This window comes from Protobothrops mucrosquamatus, unplaced genomic scaffold (genome assembly GCF_001527695.2).
Source record: "Protobothrops mucrosquamatus isolate PMUCROS unplaced genomic scaffold, P.Mucros_1.0 scaffold1802, whole genome shotgun sequence".
Classification (NCBI taxonomy): Eukaryota; Metazoa; Chordata; class Lepidosauria; order Squamata; family Viperidae; genus Protobothrops; species Protobothrops mucrosquamatus.
In genome coordinates this window covers 141,294-163,041 of record NW_015387939.1, presented here as the reverse complement: position 1 = coordinate 163,041, position 21,748 = coordinate 141,294, and positions in this window count along the sequence as shown.

Here is a 21,748-nt window from a genome sequence, read left to right as displayed (position 1 = left end):
ATGCATGAAAGCTGATTAAATGTTATTAAACAGATTATAGAGTCCATTTTATCATCCACTAATAACTATAGATTTGTACTACAGTGTGCAGCATAGAAGAGCACAAGAAAAGAAATTAAGGAGGGATATTATTCTGCCCCATTGCCTCTATGACATGTCTATAGATCCTTTAATTTATTCCATCTAGCACAGATTGTATATCATATGGCTGTGAACAATCCATGTCTTCAATCTTAATCTCTAGAGATTAGTCAATTCTCGGATCAACCTGATTTTATTTTACTAGGTAGATCCTACCAGGAAATCAACTCCACAGAAAAATTAGAACTATTTTGATTGAGACTGGCTATAATAACAAAAACTTGTAAGTCTGATTGTGCAGTACCATTTCCTCCTTCTTATATTCCAGTAAATCAGAAAGGTGTCTGCCTGAGCCACTTCCAAATATTACTATATATACCAATGGTAAGATGACCCTCAAAATTTTTGTATATTTTGTACATTTTAATTTTCATGATTAGCTTATTGCACATTTTTCATGATATTTTGGTTGAGCATCAGTTTATCCACAGATGGGCTTGCAAGTATATATGGAGTATAGGGGTACTTTAAAAATATTGAGGGAAAAATCTATATATCTACAGATAAGCCCATCCACAGATAAAGTGGACCTTTTTTTTGGTACCTAAAAGTCTTGATTTATCCATGAGTATATCTTGTTTCCCAGGCTTAAAAATATTTCAACTCCCTTTGCCTAGATAAAGCATGTTTCTGTTATCTTCCTTACTCTGTACGCAGAATATCTGGCTTGTATCAGACATCCGGAAAATTCTCCATTTTAAAGTTGCGATCACGGAATCAATAGCTGTTTCTGTCAGCAAAGTACAACTCTTTTTAGCTCTTCATTCTATATATTTGCTTGCAATCTACCAACCATTAAATCATCTCATCTCTGTTCCAGTGACTTAACCTTCATCAGTATTCCCAATATATACATAAATTGATTTTTTTTAGACTGAATTCACTATAAGCAATAAAATCTACTTTGGAGTGTAAGAAAATATCACAGAGTCATGTGAGTTGAGCTTCTATGAATAGTGAGATTCCAGATTTCCGATCCAAATTTTCATGATTTCAGAATAGGTGTCCAAAGCTTGTCTTCAAGTCTTCCCAAAATCCATTGAAAAGAAGAATAGGAAGAGCAGGGATTCATACCAAGCTTGGAAACTAAGGATTTAACCTTTAATCACAAAACATTCCCTCAGGACCTGAATGAAGACCCAATCACATATGTGCTTAGTTTGTGTTTCCTGCTAGGAAGAAGCTCTATCCAATCCGGTACTCTGCTCATTTACAGAAGTAGGAATTCTAGCTGTTTAATGCCAATTTATTTGTGTAAAGGCCCGCAGATCTGATATGCCAGGACTCCAATTTATTTATTCTGCTCAGATGATTCTGTTAACAAGAAGAAGCCACAGGAGGGCTTGAGTTGAAATATGAAGGTATTCATCTTTTACTGTCGGGTCTTATTGTCTTTCAGATTTGTAGAGTTGCACCCCTTTTTCAAGCTAAAATCTTGACAAGCCTTTAGCAATGCCCCCCCTTTCTGTTTTGCAGTTCCAGTCAAACAAACAAATAAACAAATGAACAACCCCCCAAAAAGTGTGAAGGGAGGGAGAGAAGAAAGAAGGAACCCACAGCCAACTATCCAGGAGATTAAGTAATGTCTTATCATAGCCATGTGGCTGTTTAGCTCAGTCTGTCACAGATTATGTGGGAATATTTTATCAGAATGTCTTGGAAGAAAGCCAGTGGATTGAAACAAAGTGAATTGATGTTTTAAAAAAAACAACACCACACACACGTCTGGCTGAGATCCAAAGCACAATCCACTGGTCCAGTGAAATTTTGAAATTTGAACATCTGACCCCCATGTCATATTCATAAATGCCTCTTTCATTCACAGCCATTTATCATGTGGCATTTTCCCGAGGTATTTGTTTCAGAAATGAATAAACAGCTCAAACAAAGTCTGCAAGTGTTCCTACATTTTCTGCCTTCATTTCATGATTTTTTTGGACTCTGGCCCATGTCTTAGCTATAGCTGCAGCTATTTTAATAATTCTTTATTTGCCCTACATTTTGGATTAGCGCAAACAACAGCCCCACCGCAGATAATTCATATTTGGGGTTAGGCAGGAATTTATGCATTGATTTTGGTATCTGCATTGTGCTTTAAATGTCCTTTCTTGCATTTTAAAATACACATGCAACTTTGACTCAACGCTGTATTTTTTAAAAGGTTTGACGTACATTTCTTTTTCATTGACCTATAGAGAAGATAATTTCCTCATTGATTATTCTTGTGTGGAAATGATTTCCCCCTGTGTTACTTATATTACCATATTTCTTCTCCTCTGTCAATAACATTAAAACCTTAATCTTCTTGCATCAGTTGTCATCTCTCCCTCTCTCTGTCTCTCTCCCTCCCTAGCTTTTCATTCTGACATTTGAATGAAACAGCTCCAGCTGTTTCTATTATTACCACATATATAACATCCTTTGGTCCAAAAAAAATGCACCCTTGTTTTGATTCCTTTCCACTGTCTGTTGTTAAGAAAAACATGGAACAATTAATTAAAATGGCTGTATTCCTGCCCCAGAGGTCTTGTGCTGTTTATAAATTATCCCACAATGCTGTCAGCATTCATGGCTTCAGCGACAATCATTTGACTGAAATATGGCTCAATTAATCTCTCTATCTCTCTCCATAATTTATACATAATAATTAATTCATTTTAAAATTTCAAGCACCAGGATCATCACATTGAGGCATAACAACTTCAAGTGAGTCCCGGGGCACAGGGTGTCTTCAGAATACTAAGCAGTAGAAGAGGCAGACATTGGGGCAATGGAGAATTGTGAAGGCAGCTTCTCCAGCTGAGCCACAAGAAGTCTTCCTGGTTTTGCGACAGGCCTATTGAACTTGTGCCGAAGAATACAATTTCTTGGGATCCAAATATATTTCACCCATGCAATTTGTTTTCAAAGAGGCAATCAGGCTCCAGATGTGCCCAGACATGAAAACAGGGAAATGTAATTCCCTCCAAACATCTGGAGATTGAAATGTTGGAAAAACCCGATTGCTGAAATTAAGTGTAGGTACATTTAAGTAAGTATTTTTCCTAGATGGACCCTAGGATTATGATGAAAGCAGTGGTGGGATTCAGCCAGTTCGCACCACTTTGGCAGAACCGGTAGCCCATTTTTTTGTTGCCCAGGCCCAGAATGGACTTCTGGAAGCGGCATCCACACAGAGAACCGGTTGTTCATATGTTTGAATCGCACCACCGGATGAAAGTAATGTTGCACCAAAGCTCTGGCTCTTTCAGATATGTGTTTGAGGTCATGAGATATGTACAAAATAACATGCCGTCATGACACATGTGCAAAAGGGATGGAGATTGTGTTGCAATACTTCCACCCTGATTTCATCATTCTAACCCATTTGATCTCTCCCCATCCCAGGGATTTCATTGCCTTATGGTGACTGTGTTCATTGAGCGCATCTCCGCCAAACTGGTGCTCTCCAGATCTGTTGGATTTCAGTCATCATATCCTCCCAGTACGCATAATAGGTTGTTAGAATAACCTTGAGGAACAGGAAGAAGAGCCACAAAGAAGGCAATGTGGTCAGATAAGAGAAATCTGAATCCCAAGCAGGAATGTGATTTGAGAAAGACCTTCATAGTTCTCGTAAATGTAAAGGAAGAGAGGGGAAAAACACATTTGGACCTGCAAGATTCTGTTACTGTAACTTACAAAAAAAAAAACATTAGCACTCATAAATTTGGCTTCTAGATCTGAACTACCTTAAAAGCCGGACAGTATGACTGCATTAAACTTTTATTTATATCATATCTATCCAGTGGTGGGATTCAAATATGTGAACAACCGGTTCTCTGTGTGGATGCCGCTTCTGGAAGTCCATTCTGGGCCTGGGCAACAAAAAAGTAGCCACCGGTTCTGCCGAAGTGGTGTGAACTGGCTGAATCCCACCATTGTATCTTATCATTCAGTAGCTCAAGGTAACCTACATAGAGCTACTGGTCTACTATTTTCCCCCATATCATATTGAGGCTTATTTTGGCTTCAACATGTGGGTTGCAAGATTAGGCTGGCCATGGAATGATACTGAACAATCTGGATTTTACAAAGTTTTCTCTTGTTCATCTCCATCCTCTGATGGGAAACATCTTTTGTCTGCCTTCTTTATGTTTCTGACTTTTCTCCCATCATCTCATGAGACACTAATTGAATGGTAGGTTTAACAGATCTAATCAGAAAAAATCTGGACGATCACTGGTTGATAAGAAGGAGAGAATGTTTGCTATGTGTGTCTGCTACCATTTAATGGTTGCCCGGGTTTTGCAGTTAACATTTGGTAACCCTAATTGTTTAAAAAGCCAAAAAGCCAGCGTGTGTTTTTATATGAGTGAGGGACAATAGATTTTATGGCTTTGTTCAGACTTCTTTGGATGAAACATGCTTATTAATTGAGAGAATATCCTGGCAGAAATTTGATCCACTACATCTGATGTCCACTAAATAGGAGTCCTTTAAATTCAGATTTCCATTTGGGAAGGGGGGGGGGAAAGATATCATTTCTGACTGTTCTATTATGCCAACCAAACCAAGCCAGACATTAACCATCCTCAAACAGAAAAGGGAACGCAGAGAAGTCGCTAAGTAAACCTTGTAGTCTTTTGGTTCTATAGGCATGACTTAAAAAAAAAAAAAGGTAGTATAAAGGAACATTCAAAAGCGTAAATCTCCCACATGGTATATCTCAAGCTAGCAACTCAGCATGTTAGTAACCTCATTCTGCTTCAGATATAACTCTAGGCCTGAGGGATTGCCTTGAAGCTATCTGCCTTTTTTTATGTCTCTGAGTGCCAGCAATAACCTATAATTTGATAGTTGAGGATTTAAGGTTGTGTTATTTCATAGACTATTTCAAATTTGCATATTTTGAGATATTGCTGCCATAAAGTGGATGAGCCTTCCGTGCTTTGCCTTTAAGGCATATCTTAACTGCAGACCTAAACTGGTTTAATAGTCATTCCCTCACTGCAGGATACCTGAGAACCTGCTGTTGTATGATCAAGGAGCTAAGGAGCTCTTGCAGAGACTTCTCACAATTTCCAAGATTTGGGGGAGGGGGGCAATCATACTGGTTAAATTGATACCAGCCTAATATATATTTGCGGTACAGGTATGCTTTAGGCAGCTAGGTGGAATCTCTTGCTCTTATTATCTCAGGCATTTTGAGTACGTCTATCAATAGCTCAGGGGAAATGCCTTGATCTCCGTTATTTCAGTAACTCCAAAATTGTGTGAACTCATTATTGCCGCAGAAGTTATTTAGTGAACTGTAGGGAAAGGCTGAAGGTCATTTAGCTCACTATGAATTTCAGCCACACTAGTGTATAGCTCTGAAATGATACAGACTAACAGAACAAGGAGAAATATGATTTATTTTTATATTGACTGCAGAAGCAGGGGCAGTATGCTTAAACAGCTGGCATTAGCCAGGAAAGAACCCCATGGTAACCCCCCAAAACTGAGGCTTGGGAAAAAAGCAAGGTCTTGGAAGGAGCGAGTTTATACATCTAAACTCAGCAATCGTGCTGAGAAACACCTTATAATTTACAGTGTATGGTATTTGGAACAGTTTGATTTAAGTGGCACATTTTGCCTTGGCCAAATTGTTCTTGTTTATAGAGCACACAATATTTTCTTTCATGCAAGTTCTTCTCTTCTCTTCTCTTCTCTTCTCTTCTCTTCTCTTCTCTTCTCTTCTCTTCTCTTCTCTTCTCTTCTCTTCTCTTCTATTCTATTCTATTCTATTCTGTCTCCTGTCCTCTCCTCTTCTCCCCTCTCCCCTCTCTCCTCCCCTCCCTTCTCTCCTCTTTCCTCCTCTCCCCTTCCCTCAAAAGTCAACATATGTGCATATATTTAGGGGAAAGAAGACAAGAAGAGGGGAGGAAAAGGCATAAAGTGATGAAACAATACAATAAATTCTACAATAGCGGAGGCGTCAGTTTGTCTGAGTTGTTCTGCCAGTGTTTGTGCCTTTCTGATTGTGGCGTGTGTATGCATGTATGTCTGTATATGAGAGGGAGAGAGCAGGAAAGAGAACAATCTTGGCTGTCTTCCTAAAACTAAAATGAATTAGCAGGCTTTTTTATTTTTTTTACTTTTTGCAAAGAACAAAACAAAGAGAAAGGGCTTCAGATTTTAAAAGTTTAGAAATGGAAACAATGAGGTGAAGGAAGACTTACTGTTTGGAATGGGAACTGTCATCCCTCTATTAAACTATAAATGCTAGGTGGGTTGGCAGAGAGTGAATGAAAAGAAACAAAAGTTAGCATTCCATTAGCGAGAGGCTGGATCAGTACTGTGTTTTCACCAAGAGAGAGCAATCTAAGCTCATTGTAGAAGCGTAAGTGTTTGCAGCCATTTCCAAGCGTACACAGGAAGATACTGTTCTCTTGTTTTGTACAGCTTATTATTTTACTTCTGAATTTGATGGATGTGCTGCAATTATTAGTTAGGGTTATAGCTGCTGCTGATATATGTTTTATGGCTCACATATTAGTCTTTTAGCGTTTTTAATCTACAATATCTTTTCATTCATTATGCTCTTGTTTAAGATACCTTTTATGTGTTTGCTGAAACAGTATAAGGGGTCCATCAAAAACAACAACGCAAACACACATACAACATCTTTAGTGGTTCTACTTCAGGTAATGTGAATCCTTTATTCTCTCTCTCTCTCTCTCTCTTTTTCTACTGATTTCATTTTGAAAAGATACCACTTGTCTTTAGCTTGGAAAGAATTCATACTCCTGTAACAGGAATATTGAGGATTCAAGAAGGCAGTAATTTTAATTTCAAATCAACATGGCGTCCACTTACTGTGACTCTGTGTCATGTATCTTTAGTAACATTGAAGCTTGAATTCACAAGAAAAAAGTTGGTTAATTAGTTATAAGAAGAATCCTATTGATCAAATTAGTGGTTCTTGTCTGCCAACTGCTTTTGGAAGTCCAAAAGGTGTTATGATTTCTATTCTTAGTCCTACAATGGGTATCTTTAGGAAGAAATATGGCCCTGCTGGCTAACACTAACTCACATTGGCCAATTTTCCTTCCTAAGCCATCTAGACCAGGGTTTTCCAAAATCCCGGGTCATGGACTAATTTTTGACCATGGCCCGTTGGGAACTGGGCCCTGCAAACAGCAGGTGACAGTTTGAAGCTTCATTTATGCATGTGCAGGGTCTAGGTTGTGTGCGCAAAACCATCCCCTCCCCACCGCCACTATCACTACTGCCATCCTGCTGCCGGTCCATGGAGCCAGGAAGTTGGGGGACCACTGATCTAGACTGAGCCTTAATATCTATTTATCTGACAAGAAACCTCAGTACACTCAGTGAGATTTTCTTTTGACTAGACATGTTGAGACTGATGCTGCTAATTTATAGGTGGAAATTCCATAACAGTGTTATGCACAGTATGAAATACTTTGCTTGCTGATCTCAGATCTTCTGCTCTCAATTCCACCTGATTACATGAATTCTACTTAGAAGAAAGTCATTTGCATCTCTGCATATGTGGGGGAGAAGACTTTTCCATTTTTGTTTCACATTTTTATTTACCATTTCATTTACTCTCCTTACGTTCTGAGCCTTTCAATTGTCTTTCCCACACTGTGATATCCACTAGTTTGGAAAGTTGCTATACTTTCAGTCCCCAACATAAAATATTTCATTTTTAAGCAATACAAGAACTTCATGAGAAGTAACCATGGGAGATCAGAAACCATAACCCTTTTAAAAAGATGATCTGGACTCAAAGCCTAGTTGGTTTAAGATGAAAACTGACACATCTGTTTTTCTTTTAATTAATTAGAGGACTATAGCTATGTCTTGATAGAGAAAATGAATAAGGAACAAGGAATTTGTGTGTTTACCTTTCAGCATGTCAGAGCTTTACATCACTTTCATAGGTCTGAAATATAGAGGGGAAAAAAGAGTTTCTTATTCCCACAAATGGGGGTTCTATCTTTTTTTTTAATTTGCATTCCAGGCATAATTTAGATTCTGTTCACATTAGATTGTCAATAAATAAGGCTTATTTCCCCATAAACATCAGTTCTTATAAGTACTGCATGCCTTCTAATTAATTCAAATAAAATTGGATAGATAGCCACCTGCTACATAGGAATAGTGCGTATAATTTGATTCTTGGCCAATGTAATGGAATGTGGAAAATACCTTGGGAGATGGGGCAAAAAGATGTTGCCTAGGGAATGGTGAGATAAGAGAGAGCATAGCCCACTGCTGGACAAGGGGTGGATCAAGAGGCTCAGAAGGGGCCTTCCCTAATTTCTATTGGTACTTTGAGACTTGCAAGACTGACATCAGCCTTGCCAGACAGTAAGCACAAGTAGATGTCTATTTTACATTATGGTAAAGCTACAAGTCTGAAAGTACAAATCTTCCACTGTCTCATTTACAGCCTGAGAAACTAGGCAGGGTCTTTTCTGAGCCTCTTGCTCCACCCACTATCCAGCTGAGGACTGTATCCTCTCTCTAAGCAGAATATCTCCTAGGCCCACCTTTCAACGTGTCCTCTCAAATCATTATAAATAGTGACGAGGCTCCAGCTTTGTAAATCATCACCAAACTGTATTTAATAAGTTAGTCTAATGCCGACAAAGTACAGCTAGTCCTTGACATACAGCCACAACTGAGCCCAAAGTGACACATTTGTTGAGTGAGTTTTACTCCATTTTGCAACCTTTCTTGCCACAGTTGTTAAATGAATCACTGCAGTTGATCAATTAGTAACCTGGTTGTTAAATGAATCTGGCCTCCTCCATTGCAAAGGGTGATCACATGACCTTGGGATACAGCAATGGTCATAAGTATGAACCAGTTGCCAAGCATCTTAATTTTGATCATGTGACCATGGGGATGCTACAAAGGTTGTAGCTGTGAAAAATGGTTATAAGCCACTTTTTCAGTGCTGTTGTAACTTTGAACAGTCACTAAATGAACTGTTGTAAGTTGAGGACTACCTGTACTTTTGTCTTGGTATTAGTATTATACCTGGTTGATCTTACCTATGCAGCTAGATTTATGAGTCTATTTGGGAAGGAATGGAAAAGGAAGAAAAACTAACTTTAGGGGAACAGAGATTCAATGAGAAGTAACTTGCTTGTTATATCTTAACAAATATATTATTCTGTAAGATTGGCTTCTACTGCTAGGTATCATGTTATCTTGTAACTGTATGTAGTCTAATATAGACGTCTTTGTCACTTGTAAAGTTCCAGACTTGTAGGAAGAAAACTAACTATTCAGAGTAGTCCTTATCATCATTAAGCCAAAGGTTGGCACCTTTGCACACACCAGACCCCAAGACATTCCCCCAAACTCTCCATAATTAAAACCATCCTACTCATCAATTTTGACACCCTCATTACCTGCCTTGTACTTTGTGTGCCAGTCTATACTCAGAGATGAAGAAGGCAAACTTGGCTCAACTGTATAGTAAAAACAATTTTCATCTGCTAACTTTGTCTATTTTGGCTCATGGGATGATGGAGACATCAGCTTATCCTTTATCCCAGGTAGCATGATGTCTTGAGTTGATATGCCTTGAACTGATCAGGCAAAGTGACAATATTTAGAGAAGGAAATGGAAACAGAAACATGCGCTCTTTGTAAGTGTACCCAACAATACTTGAAACAAAGAAAACAAAAAATATCCAAGCAGAAGGCAAGCACAAAACAATCTACTGTATAGATTCCAAATTCCATTTTTTCCTTCTCCCTTCATATAGCTCAGAAAATAATTTCATGTCAAAGTATAGTTGTTACTAATATAATAGCACTTGAATGGTGACAAATTGCAAAATCCAATTTTGGCAGCAACTAACCTGCCTTAAAATTCTCTGGGTGGTCTTTCAGCATTCCTAGACCCTGCAGCTTACTATTCTTTATTCCAAATACTACCTCATCTCCTGGAAGCTGAAACAATGCAGGATTTCTTCTGCTTTTTTTTAAAAGAGGGAGCTGGTGGATCTTTTCTTGTGTCTATATTTTGTGTGAAGAAATTGTTGTCTACAAAATCCTTTCTAGGAGTGCTGTCCTTAGAAATATTAATTGTAGCATTATTATTCCTAACAAGCAGAGCTGGTTTGCAGGTCTACGACTGCCAAAAGTAAGAAGGTATTGATGATTTCTTATCCTGTTATGATAGCAGTCATCTAATTAACCTTTAAGGAAGAAAAAAAAAGTAGGTAAATTTATTTGTTATTATAGCTTTTCCCAACTTTCTTTTAAGAAGCTCAAGATGCTGTATAATCATTGCCTGTGCCCTGTTTTATTCTTACAGTGATTATGTGATGCAGTCTGCAAAAATGACCAAAATCACTGGTGCTCTGAAAGGGAACTTGAAATGAATGGTTACAATCTTATATTCTAATTACTGACACACCCTGGTTCAGTTTCATGAGGCAAAACAAACATGGCAGCTGTGAAGGGGCTTGGCTGATGACCATATCTCAAGTCCTGTTTACCTCAAAGGTGGGGTTGGCCACTTCAGTGAAAAAGCGCTCATTCACACATCTTGCTTGTCCCAGTGCAACAATTTTTTTCCTACAGGATAGCATTTTGCCATCCTCAAAATGCTCTTCAAACTCTGCCAGACATTCAAGATGGATGGAGGGAGGCCAGGTCAGGAAATAGACACCATCAGGATTACAGGATGCCGCTGTAGTGTTGCAAGGTTGTAGTTACAGAAGCTTGAAAGCCTGCTAGTTTTCCTTTGCCCGCTCTTAGACGAAACAGAATCAAGGTGGTGTGAAGATGATTTTCTTTCTCAGCCTTTCTCCTTTCCCAAGACTGGGTTGGCTCTTGAATTCATCGATCAAGATTATTGTGTCAAGCACAGAGGAAGTCAAGAGATTCAGGCAGTTCAAATGAAGTGAACTTAAGCTCTCTACAAGAATTTGATCAACTGGCAGTCAAGGGAAATGGGTTGGAGATAAGAGAGGCATTCGAGATCTTTTGCAGGCACGCAGAGACTCATGACTTATGAAGTGTTTGACCCCTCCCTCAGGCTCAGCCTAGTCATCTCCTACATCTTGTCCACATTTTTTTACACTGATCAACCAATGAAAGGACAAAATGGTAAAAAAGTGGAGGAGTAACCTTCACCCCTCTTTAATTAGTGTTATGGTAAAACAGCGGAGGAAAGAAACATAATAGAGAAACTGACAAAACCTTTGCCCATTCTGCTAGCCCCTGTTGCAACTCAAGGGATAGCAAGAAGGGACAAGTAGGACACTTTCTACAGTTACCCACAAGACCAGAAAACCTTTGTTAAAAACAGAAGGTGATTCATGGAAAAATTTGGGAAATGGAAAATGTATGTCTTCAAAAATCTACCCACAGAGAGGAATATGGAGGGTTCTTGTGGTGTTAGCTTGAATAGGAGCAAGAAAAAGGCAGGAAAATTCACTCATTGGGGTGGTCTCTCTCACTCTCTCACTCTCTCTGTGTGTGTGTGTCTACTGTCTGGACAGAATACCTGACTGTCATCACTGCCAAAGTGGAAGAACAGATTTAAATTGGGATGGCAATTTCATTATTTCCAGAGAGTTCAGCTTGGGAAACAAGCAGCTTAAGGCTGCTTTGCAGAAGAGCTTTCAGGCAAGTAAAATATGCCCTACAAACTCTGTGGGGGAAAGCTCTGTTTGGGAAAGGCAGTGTGCAGTTTGAAATCATCAGATGCTGAACAAACATATCCTACACAGAATTCTCCGCTTCATTTGGTTAAAATCAGACTTCTAATCCTCAGAGTCTCAAAAATGTGCTTGGAACTATGTGGCAAGGCTTGACAACATCTGCAAAGTTAGAAATTTATTAAAAAGAGGATTCTGGTGGCAATGGGGAAGAGTTGGGGCCTCTTGTGACTCATAGTCTCCAACAATTAGTAGAAGCAGAAGAAAGTTTGCAAACAGACACAACTGCTGAATAACTATATATATGTGTGTGTGAATAATTTATATAGGCTACAGAACTCAGGTTTCTTGGTATTTCTATCCCTGAACACTAGAACACACATTTTACTTATTATTTAGTTCTGTTCTCTACTAGAGAAACACTTTCAGGCACAATACATACATACACAGGACAGACACATAAAATATTTCAGCGTTGCCATCATCACCCTTGCCAAAACTGTATGAGTTACCCTTTGAGTTACCTTTAACTGCAAGGAAAAGAAATGTGAGGGTTTTTGCATTTTTGGATGAATCTCAGCCTCTTTTAGTTGCTACAACAAGGTCTCTGTAAAAATGATGAAGCTCCTGGACTGGAATTATCGGTGCTGAGTTAAGATGCCCGTAACCAGCCACTGCAAACAGCAAGATCCCAGGTGATGTATGAAGGCAGGTGCTTGTTGGCTTCCTCAGGAGGATTTTAATAAAGCCACAGCTTGGTGTTGGTGCCTAAAGCCTATTCCTGCCACCTGTCTTCATTCTGGCAAAGTCTGAACAGTAGATCCACAAATACTACACTTTTTGCTCGGGATGACACAAACGCCCCTTTATTGCAAACTCAGAGCTGTTGCCATGAACGGTCAGAAATACATGTGCTTGGAGTGCCAAAGTTCCACCAGCCTTATTTTTGCTTGACTGTGAAAGCTTTCAGAGGATTAATGGTCAGGCAAAGCCATTTGCGCACATTACTGCAAATATAATGTGAATTACAATCTCGTCTTTCATCTTGCCTCTTTATATTTTGTCATGATCCTCCTCGTTCTCTAAGTCAAAGCTGTCAGTGCCTTAAATTAAATTCTTAAATTTAAATTCTTAAATTCTGGTGATGACACATAACCAGCTCCCTAGGCTAAGCATATGCACATATTGTATTCTCAGAAATCCTCTGTTAGAGTCCCACCGCTTTTCTAGCCATCGCTGTGCTCTTTTGACTGATGAAAAAAATGTCTCAGTCTTTATTGAGTAGGGAAAATAGCTTTAACTCTATGCGGGCTTTGGGTACATTTCATTCAGATTGGTACTCAGAAATATCCCACTTGATTCAGGGGCTGCACAGATTGATAAGGCCCAAAGCTTGCTTACATAACTATCTGCCAGATGGGCCTTTATTCCTAATCCCCATTAATCTCCCAAAGCCCTTTGATAGTGGCCCTCTTAAAAGGCCACACTGGAAGTCATGCTGCTCTTTTATTTAGCCATTTGCTCCTATGTTCAAAAACTTAGTAATTTCATGTCCATTTAAAGAGATATAGCCTGATTAAAAGCAAAGGATTACCTCAGTGATTAATCAGTCTGGATGGCATGAGATGTTATAAACAGCTGCTTGAACTAACCCAGCTCTTGTAATATCAAACAATGCTACCTATTCATTCCTATTCCTCCAAACTCCTTCTATACAACTAACACAAATATCTGCTGGTTTTTTGGCTCAACATGTTTCATAAGCTGCCACCTCAGGGAAACAGAGGAAGTCCTTCCTTCAAGCAGCAGGATGCAAATATTATTTGGAGGCTAAAGATCTTGGAGAACATCTAGCAAATTCTGGCGCATTAGTAAAAATTCCATGTTATTTAGGTAGACAGTGGGAACAAGGATACGCAAAATATATATGATGTGCCAGATCTCATAAATATTGGTGTCACAGAGATGTGCTGCAATGTGGAGCTTGTTAGCTTTTATTCAACTAAAGGGATTCAATTTATGAAGATTTTGCTGAAGCAGCATTAGAAATTTACAATATCTATACAGTAATATCCAGATAAGTGTGTGAAAACTGCAAGACATGTCATAATATAAACCCCACCCTCTTTGAACATGTAATCAATGTCAGTTCATGTAAAAAAGGGTGAGACTTGCACTGCAATACTCCATCCACCTTTTTGTTAATTTTGACCAATCCCTATGGTTGCTGCTAGATCTGTCTACTTTTCCTTGTCTTCTCAATTCTCTAAACTCTCTAAAATTGTTGTAATTTCTTGAAAGGGTTTTGCAGGGCTTTGTTTGTCACAGAATGCCCAGAATGTAGTTCCGGCACTCTGGAACCTTGTAGGGTAGGCAAGGCGGGTTGCATGATGTGTGTGAGTTCCAGCACATTTTTTTTTCCAACCTGGTTTTGGAAGTAAGTAGTCTGTATTGGAACCTGACTTTTGCCATGACTGACAAGTGGGACCAAGTTACAGCATGTCTTAATATTTTTTTTTTTAGTTTGCAGTATTTCACGTGGCATTCTGAGATATTAGGGATGCTCACATTAACGGGAAGGAGAAATTGGTGGATGTTGGAGGGCAACTAGGAGGATTCTTGAGAATGGGAGTGCAATTGGAGCAATGATTATTGAAACAGATTTTATAATTTATGTATGTATTTATTTAAAGCACTTATATGGGCTCCTATCTCACACAGTGATCCTAGGTGGCTTACAACAGTGGTCTCCAACTTTTCTGGCTTGGTGGCCTAGTGGAGGGGAGGGGGTAGTTCCATGTGAGTGGTAAGCGCAGCTCCATTTGCGTGAACAATAGGCATCTGTGTACGCAGCTCCATTTGCATGAGTGGCAGGCATTTGCAGCCGCTACTCACACAAATGGAGCTTTGTGTCTGAGCGCAAGTGCCTGCCACTCACGCAAGTGGAGCTGCGTGTACACCCTCACCAGCCACTCATGCGGCCCAGTTCCAAATGGGCTGCAGCCCACTGCAGATCCCTGTCTTACATCAACCAGTAAAACCTCATCATAAAAACACATCATATATTTGGGGAGCTAGGTATGGAAAGCCTATCGAAGAGAAGGATTAGGGGGCACACGATAACTGTCTTCTAGTACATGAACGGCTGTCACAGGGAAGAAGGGATTGACTTATTCTCCAAAGTATCAGAGTGCAGGACAAGAAGTAATGGACATTAAAGAGAGATCCAATCTAGAAGTGAGGAGAAATTTTCTAACAATGAGAACAATTAATCAATGGAATAGCTTGCCTCCTGGAATTGTGGGTGCTCCATCACTGGAGGTTTTCAAAAAACAGACTGGACATCCATTTGATCGGGATAGTATAGGCTCTCCTGCTTTGAGCAAGGGGTTGGACTAGAAGATCTCTGATCCTTTCTAGCCCTATGAGTCTATGATTTTATCCATACTGTTGACTCCCCTTCCCAACCCCATTCTACCCAATGCTTGGGGGAAGAGCCAAGTCAGAAAGGAGATTATTTCAGGAAATATGTTGCGGGTATAGGCAAAGAGTAACACCTAGTTTACTACATCCTGTCAGGAAGAGAGTTCATAAGCAAATGCCCCATATTTACATGCCTGAGAACAAAGGCAGTAGGAAGTGATTTGAGATTAATAATCTCATTAAACAAAGAGCAAGCAGAATGATAGACAGAGAGAGGATGCAGCATAAATCCTAATCCACAATATACATTCTTGTATCTCCTGAGGGAAGTAGATTGTGACATACTGAAGACTCTGTGCCACAATATAAGATGTTCTTGTTCATTGCTCCCCCCTTTCCATACCATATAATCTCCATTCCTGCTCGTTGCTTTAGGTTTCTTCTCAGCTGGCTGGGCAGAAACTAATGAAACAAATACACAAGAGTCCAAGAACTTCTGAAGTGTAATTTATTGAGGAAAAGTGAAGAAGCCATTACAAATCAATTGCAGCAAGTGCTGAGTATCAAATGTAAGTCCTAGTTATAATAATCGGTGCCTTGCGTCTTTTTCTCCTACCCACTCTGAGTAAAGGGCTAGAAGCTGTTCTTCTCTGGGAAGAACCTATAGTTTCAATCCGTTCCTTTTTTAATAAGTTGATTTTTTTTTAACTTCTGGCTATGGGAGAACTAATTTCACAGTTGCTTCACTTTTTTTTTACTCTTATGTATCTTGTGGGTCTATGAGAGAACTGGTTTAGTTATCTCAAAAGAAAGGGATAATGATGGAAAGGATTATATAGTATCTTATAATAATGATATAATTATATCATGAGCAGAAATGGTAATGAGACAGAAAAAGAGAATTTTGATCATGCACCATTTTATAGCCCTTTGTGGCACCCTGATCACTTCATACCGACGTCTCTAGATGGTAAGCCATCAATATTTTTATACTAGAAAGAGGAACATGGAAACCAATCATCCCTCACCAGTAAATAAGGGGCTTCTGGGACAGTTTAGACTGAATAAATGTTGCATAGCTGGGAAATCACCAGTTTAGTTCCTAGGCCACATCAATATTGAAACAAGAGTGTTTTAATGATCTTTGATCTCCATCCATCCATTTATAGTTTAAATTTGTAGGACACCCATCTCCCAATGACTTTGAGTGACATATAATTTTAAACAGTATGTTAATTAAAATCATAGTAAAAATGGCTAAAATTGGGAGAACTGACAACCTCATCCATATTATCCTCATACCATTCACGTGCCATCCTTCATGTCCTCCAGCCCCAGAGCCTGAGGAAAAGTCAAATCTTCAAAGCGCTTAAAAAGTTATGCGTGCTTCAAATTCAAAATCAGAAGATGCTTCACAAAATGCCAGTGGCACTCACATAACACCTGTCCTTAAGCTATGTCTGTTCCAGGGATCATGTGGCTCCTGGCTGCACCTGCAGCACCACTTCAGGAAATGACCCCTTTCTTTTAAGAAGTTGCAGTTATATGCAATGTACACATCCTTGCACTCTCCAAAAGACCTTTCTGCCTCCAAATCTGAAGCCTCACAAAGCCTTCATATTTAATGCATCAACAAAGAAACAAATCCAGAATGGATTAGTTTAGGACTCAAACACTAATTTGTTTTAGTTTTCCTGGAAGCTATGAAGTTTTTTCAATTTTAATTTTTTGCAAGTGGTCCTGAATTGTTTGTTTCCTTTCTTTTGCCTAAAAGAAAGCATATATTTTTCTCCCTTAATCAGCTAAGAGCTTTCTTAGACTTTCCCCCCCTGTTCTCTTCATGTTGTCATTTAGAAGTTGTTTCAAAATCAGGAGACCGCTGAGACATCACTTAACGAGATTAGAAAAGATCTTACTGAAATGCTCTCCTGGACCAGAAAACCAATAGCTGTCTGTTTGATAATATAAAACACATTTTCATTTTTGGCAGGGACATAGTAACTGATCTTGCCAGGACACTGGCCACTTTCCCATATAGCATTCAGGATCGGGCGCTTTTGAAAAATTTAATTCTATAAAGCTGATTTCTTTGGCAGCCAGCATATCTAAGTGATTCTTAGTTCTATTGAAAATTAAAGTTGGTTGCATAAACAGCAACCCCCAACATAGGAGCATCAAATAAAGGGATTGGGTGGACGAGTGGGGCATTAACTAAGATCAAATCCAGAGTTTTCAGTCTGGAAATTTTTACCATGTAGTAAGGCACTCCAGTTCGTATGAAATAAAAGGAGAAACCTATATGACAGGGCTTTTCAACCTTTTCACACATTGTACCACTTTTAGGATATGGCAATATCCGAGTACCATCAGTCACCTAGCAAGGTGTCAAAAACATGACCCCCCCCCAAAAAGAAAAAAAGTGATAAAGTACAGGTAGTCTTCAACTTACAACAGTTCGCTTAGTGACTGTTACAATGGCACTGAAAAAAGTGCCCCCCAAGGCACAGCCGAGCAAGACACCTGCCTGCCTGCCCGGCGGCGCTCTCATTCCCTTCCCCTGCTACTACTTTTCTAGGATGGTCGCGTACCACCTGCCAGGTGGTACCCGTACCACTGGTTGAAAAGCCCTTCTATATGAGACTACAACTTAACATATTTATATTATATGAGAACATGCTCTACATTTGCCCCGATTAAAAACTCTGCTGTTGGTTGCATCCATAATTTGTGCAACCGAGGCAAACAAGGTATAGGGAATGTGACACATAGTGAATCCCTTTCTCTGCTGTCTTGTCAATCACAGTGACAAGCATTTAGCTATTACCCTTTGGTATTCGGCCTAGATAATTCTCTTAGTCAGTCCAGATTTTTACATTGTCCAATATCTTTTCAAGAATTTTTGGAAAAGGAGAGAATGCAAAGAGTCATCATATTCTCTTCCCCTTTTCATAGTTATTCTCCTTAAAAAGCTGTTTCAGTGGAGTCAGGTTTATTGAGACGTCTTTTGGAAAATTGTTGGACTAAGGACATTTGTCCTCATCTCTTGAAACAGGAAGAATTAGTGTTCAGGAGAGGGATGTACTGTAGTTCTGTCCTCACCTTTCCTATTCTGATGGTCACAACCATTTTATTCTACTTTTGGCAGTTAGTGTCACAGAAGAAAGTAAATAAAAGTTTATAACACTGGGCATTTGGACAATAAAACACAAATTACCCATTTAAAAGTCAAATTAAATCACAGTGAATGCTAAATATTTATAACTCATTCTCCATTGGACCCTGACACAATCTTTTTTTCCCTTCCCTGCCTCCTATTCTATCTCTATGGGAGGCCTTATTGTTATACTGTTTTGCAAACAAAGACATTTCATGTTTCTCTGTACTTTCATTGTCTGACTTGCCTAAACTGTGTGCTCTGAGGAACGTTCAGAATTCAACCACAATAATTAAGTTGTGGCCTTTAAAGCATACATAACTGGGCTTATTGAAGAGACCTCAAGCAATAGTACATTTTCTGCCATCTTGTTTAATCTGACAATTATTGCTTGATTATACAGTGTTGTGTGATTAGGTGACCAGAAACTAAAAGCACTGGTGCCTTTGAGCTGTTGTGGTGTGGAAAGGTTAAAATCTTAGTAATAATAATAATACTGCCTGTGCAAAGAAGCTGAAGTGGATCACTTAGTTAGCCACTACATGAAGATCACACAGACTGATTACAAACAATGGCATGACAAAGTAGCAACAATGGTACCTTGGGATATCTACAAGAAATACCAGAGCAATAGACTGTGGTTGAGAAGGTGACTGTTGCAATAAAACATTATGTAAATGTCTATGGAGATTCTCAGTCATTAGCCTGCAATCAAGGACTGGCAGGACCACAAAATAGGCAAAGTAATAGAAAATGAAGAAGTTAATTTTTTTCTAGGGCTTTAGAATTCAAACAGACAAGTATCAGCCACATAACGCCCCACGCTTTCTTATTGTTGATAAGAAAGACAAAAAAGTCTGGATAGTGGCAGTGACTGGAGATAGCAGAATAGAAGAAAAAGAATAGGAGAAAATGACTTGCAAAGAGAAGTAAAAGGACTGTGGCAAAAGAAAGCAAAAATGGTACTAACAGTAATAGGGATCTTGGGTGCCAAAACCTCTGGAACACCCCTTGAATACCATCAGCATTGACAAAATCACCAACAATCAATTGAAAAAGACTTCTTTAATAAGAACAGTTTACACCCTGCAACAATACCTTTAATATTAACAGTACTTTTAATACCAACATTTGATAGGTGGATAACAACATCTGGCTGACTATACAACCAATTTCTATTGGTTTTCTATATAACCAACTAATTAGTTATGTGTCACCACTCCCCCATTCATTCCAAATTTGCCCTATCTCCTTTATGAACAGGGTGAAATTGAAGTAGATGAAATGTTAGCTACAGCATTAATTGAGAATGCAACTCCCAGAGTTTCCAACCAATTTGGCTACGATGACTGGGAATTTGGGGAAATACAGTTTTAGACTATCTATAGAAGAGCAAACTGGAGAAGAATTTTACAAGGTATCATAATCTATTATGAACATTCCTTTGCACATAAAATTTGAAACTTGTCTGAAATTTGGCATGAGTATTTCATACTGTAGGGGCTACTGTCACTACAATTTTCATCAAATGTTGTTCCCCAGCCAATAAAAGTACACTTTTTTAAAAAATAGTAAAGAAACACAGCTCAGACTGTCTGAATCAATTTAAATGACATTAGTCAGAATTGTTTTCATCATAAAGATCTATTTTACCTACAAATTTTGCCCTTCTTTGATGGACAAACAAGCAAAAGTTATCACTGCTTGTGTTTTTTCAATGTTAGACAATGAGATGTCCAAACTTCAGGTTTAGACATCAGACTGGATCAAACATTTTGTGGTTTGGTCTGGAACAAAGTGGGCTACGTTTAAAGCTCTGGATCTACTTCAGTCTTGTGGTCTGCCTATACCTCTTATTTTTAACATCACTTAAAATATATAAATTTATAAAATTGTCTTTCAAGAGATCAATTTAACATAACCCCGCCCAAAAAGTAGTGGTTTAGTTTAATTCTGTACTATAGTTAATTTTGTTCATATGCTTTGTTCCCTCACAAAGGCACATTACCCCCCTCTCCCATGGCAAATGCATACATGTATTCCTTAGCTTTGTTCTTGCTTGACCAAAAGGATCAAAAGTTAAGTCTTTCATTGTGGGGCACTGACCTGATGCCTAAGACAGCAGGTATTTTGGACTCATGGCCTGTAGAAGGTGTCCCTGCAGAGCTCCTTTGATATTCATAATTGTGCTCCTCATGAACAGCAGCTAAATAAAAACCCCTCTTTGGTGCTTTCAAAAGGAGAACATTTCTGGAACGAGGAATCATCCCAGAAGAGAACATGGCTGAGGAATCTGATTGCCCCTGTGATACATGGAGGACATTGAATAGGTGGAGGGCTTGAGTGCCTAAGGGTAAGACTAATATGCTTAAGTGGGGGGTTGCTGGCACATAACAACATGTTGTGTGAATGTGGAGAGATGCAGAGTTTGGCCCGCTTCTTGGTCTGTCAATTACTACCAGCAGAACGCACTGAAAGTGATTTGTTCCTGGCCAATGAAAAAGCCGGAACACTGGCCTCATTTAAGGTTTGATTTGGACAATAAATAAATAAATAGATAGATAGATAGATAGATAGATAGATAGATAGATAGATAGATAGATAGATAGATAGATAGATAGATAGACAGATAGATAGATAGACAGACAGACAGACAGACAGTGATAGATAGATGATAGAGATAATTAGACAGATGATAGATATTAGATAAATAGATATAGATAGATATATAGATGATAGATAGATATTAGATGATAGATAGATATTAGATAGATAGATAGGACATTCACCAACCGATCTATACCATTTGATAGCCTCAAGAAATTCAGGACTTTTCGGGAGACACTGTCATTATGGGAGGTCACAGGCTGGATCCCGGCCTACCCCTGACTTAGGCAAAGTTGTTTTTTTTTAAGTCTGAGATATGAGATGATATTTTGAAGCAGCTCAGGCAGATGCCTTCCTGATTCACAGGGGTGTAAGAAGTGGGATGGGGGAGGTACAACACAATCAGATTTGCTGGATTCTGTAGCCCATCTCAATAAAAATAGTTTTAACCTCCCTAAAGAGTTGATTTTCTGGTCTGGTCTACCTAATTGGACTGATGCAGGAGTATAGACATGATTACACTATCATTGGGCTAAGCCAGCTTAAGGACCTCCTATCTTATTCCTACTGATATTATACTTTGGTGGTGGAGCACATTCTTCATAGGTCTTTGATTCAGTGTTCAGTCTTTGGCCGTTCCAAGAAGATCCAGAGAATCCCCTTTCTGAAACATTGAAGACCCTCTACTGATCGGCGTCAACAACACAGGACTGAAGGATATTTCTTATTCAGATAAGACAAGTCT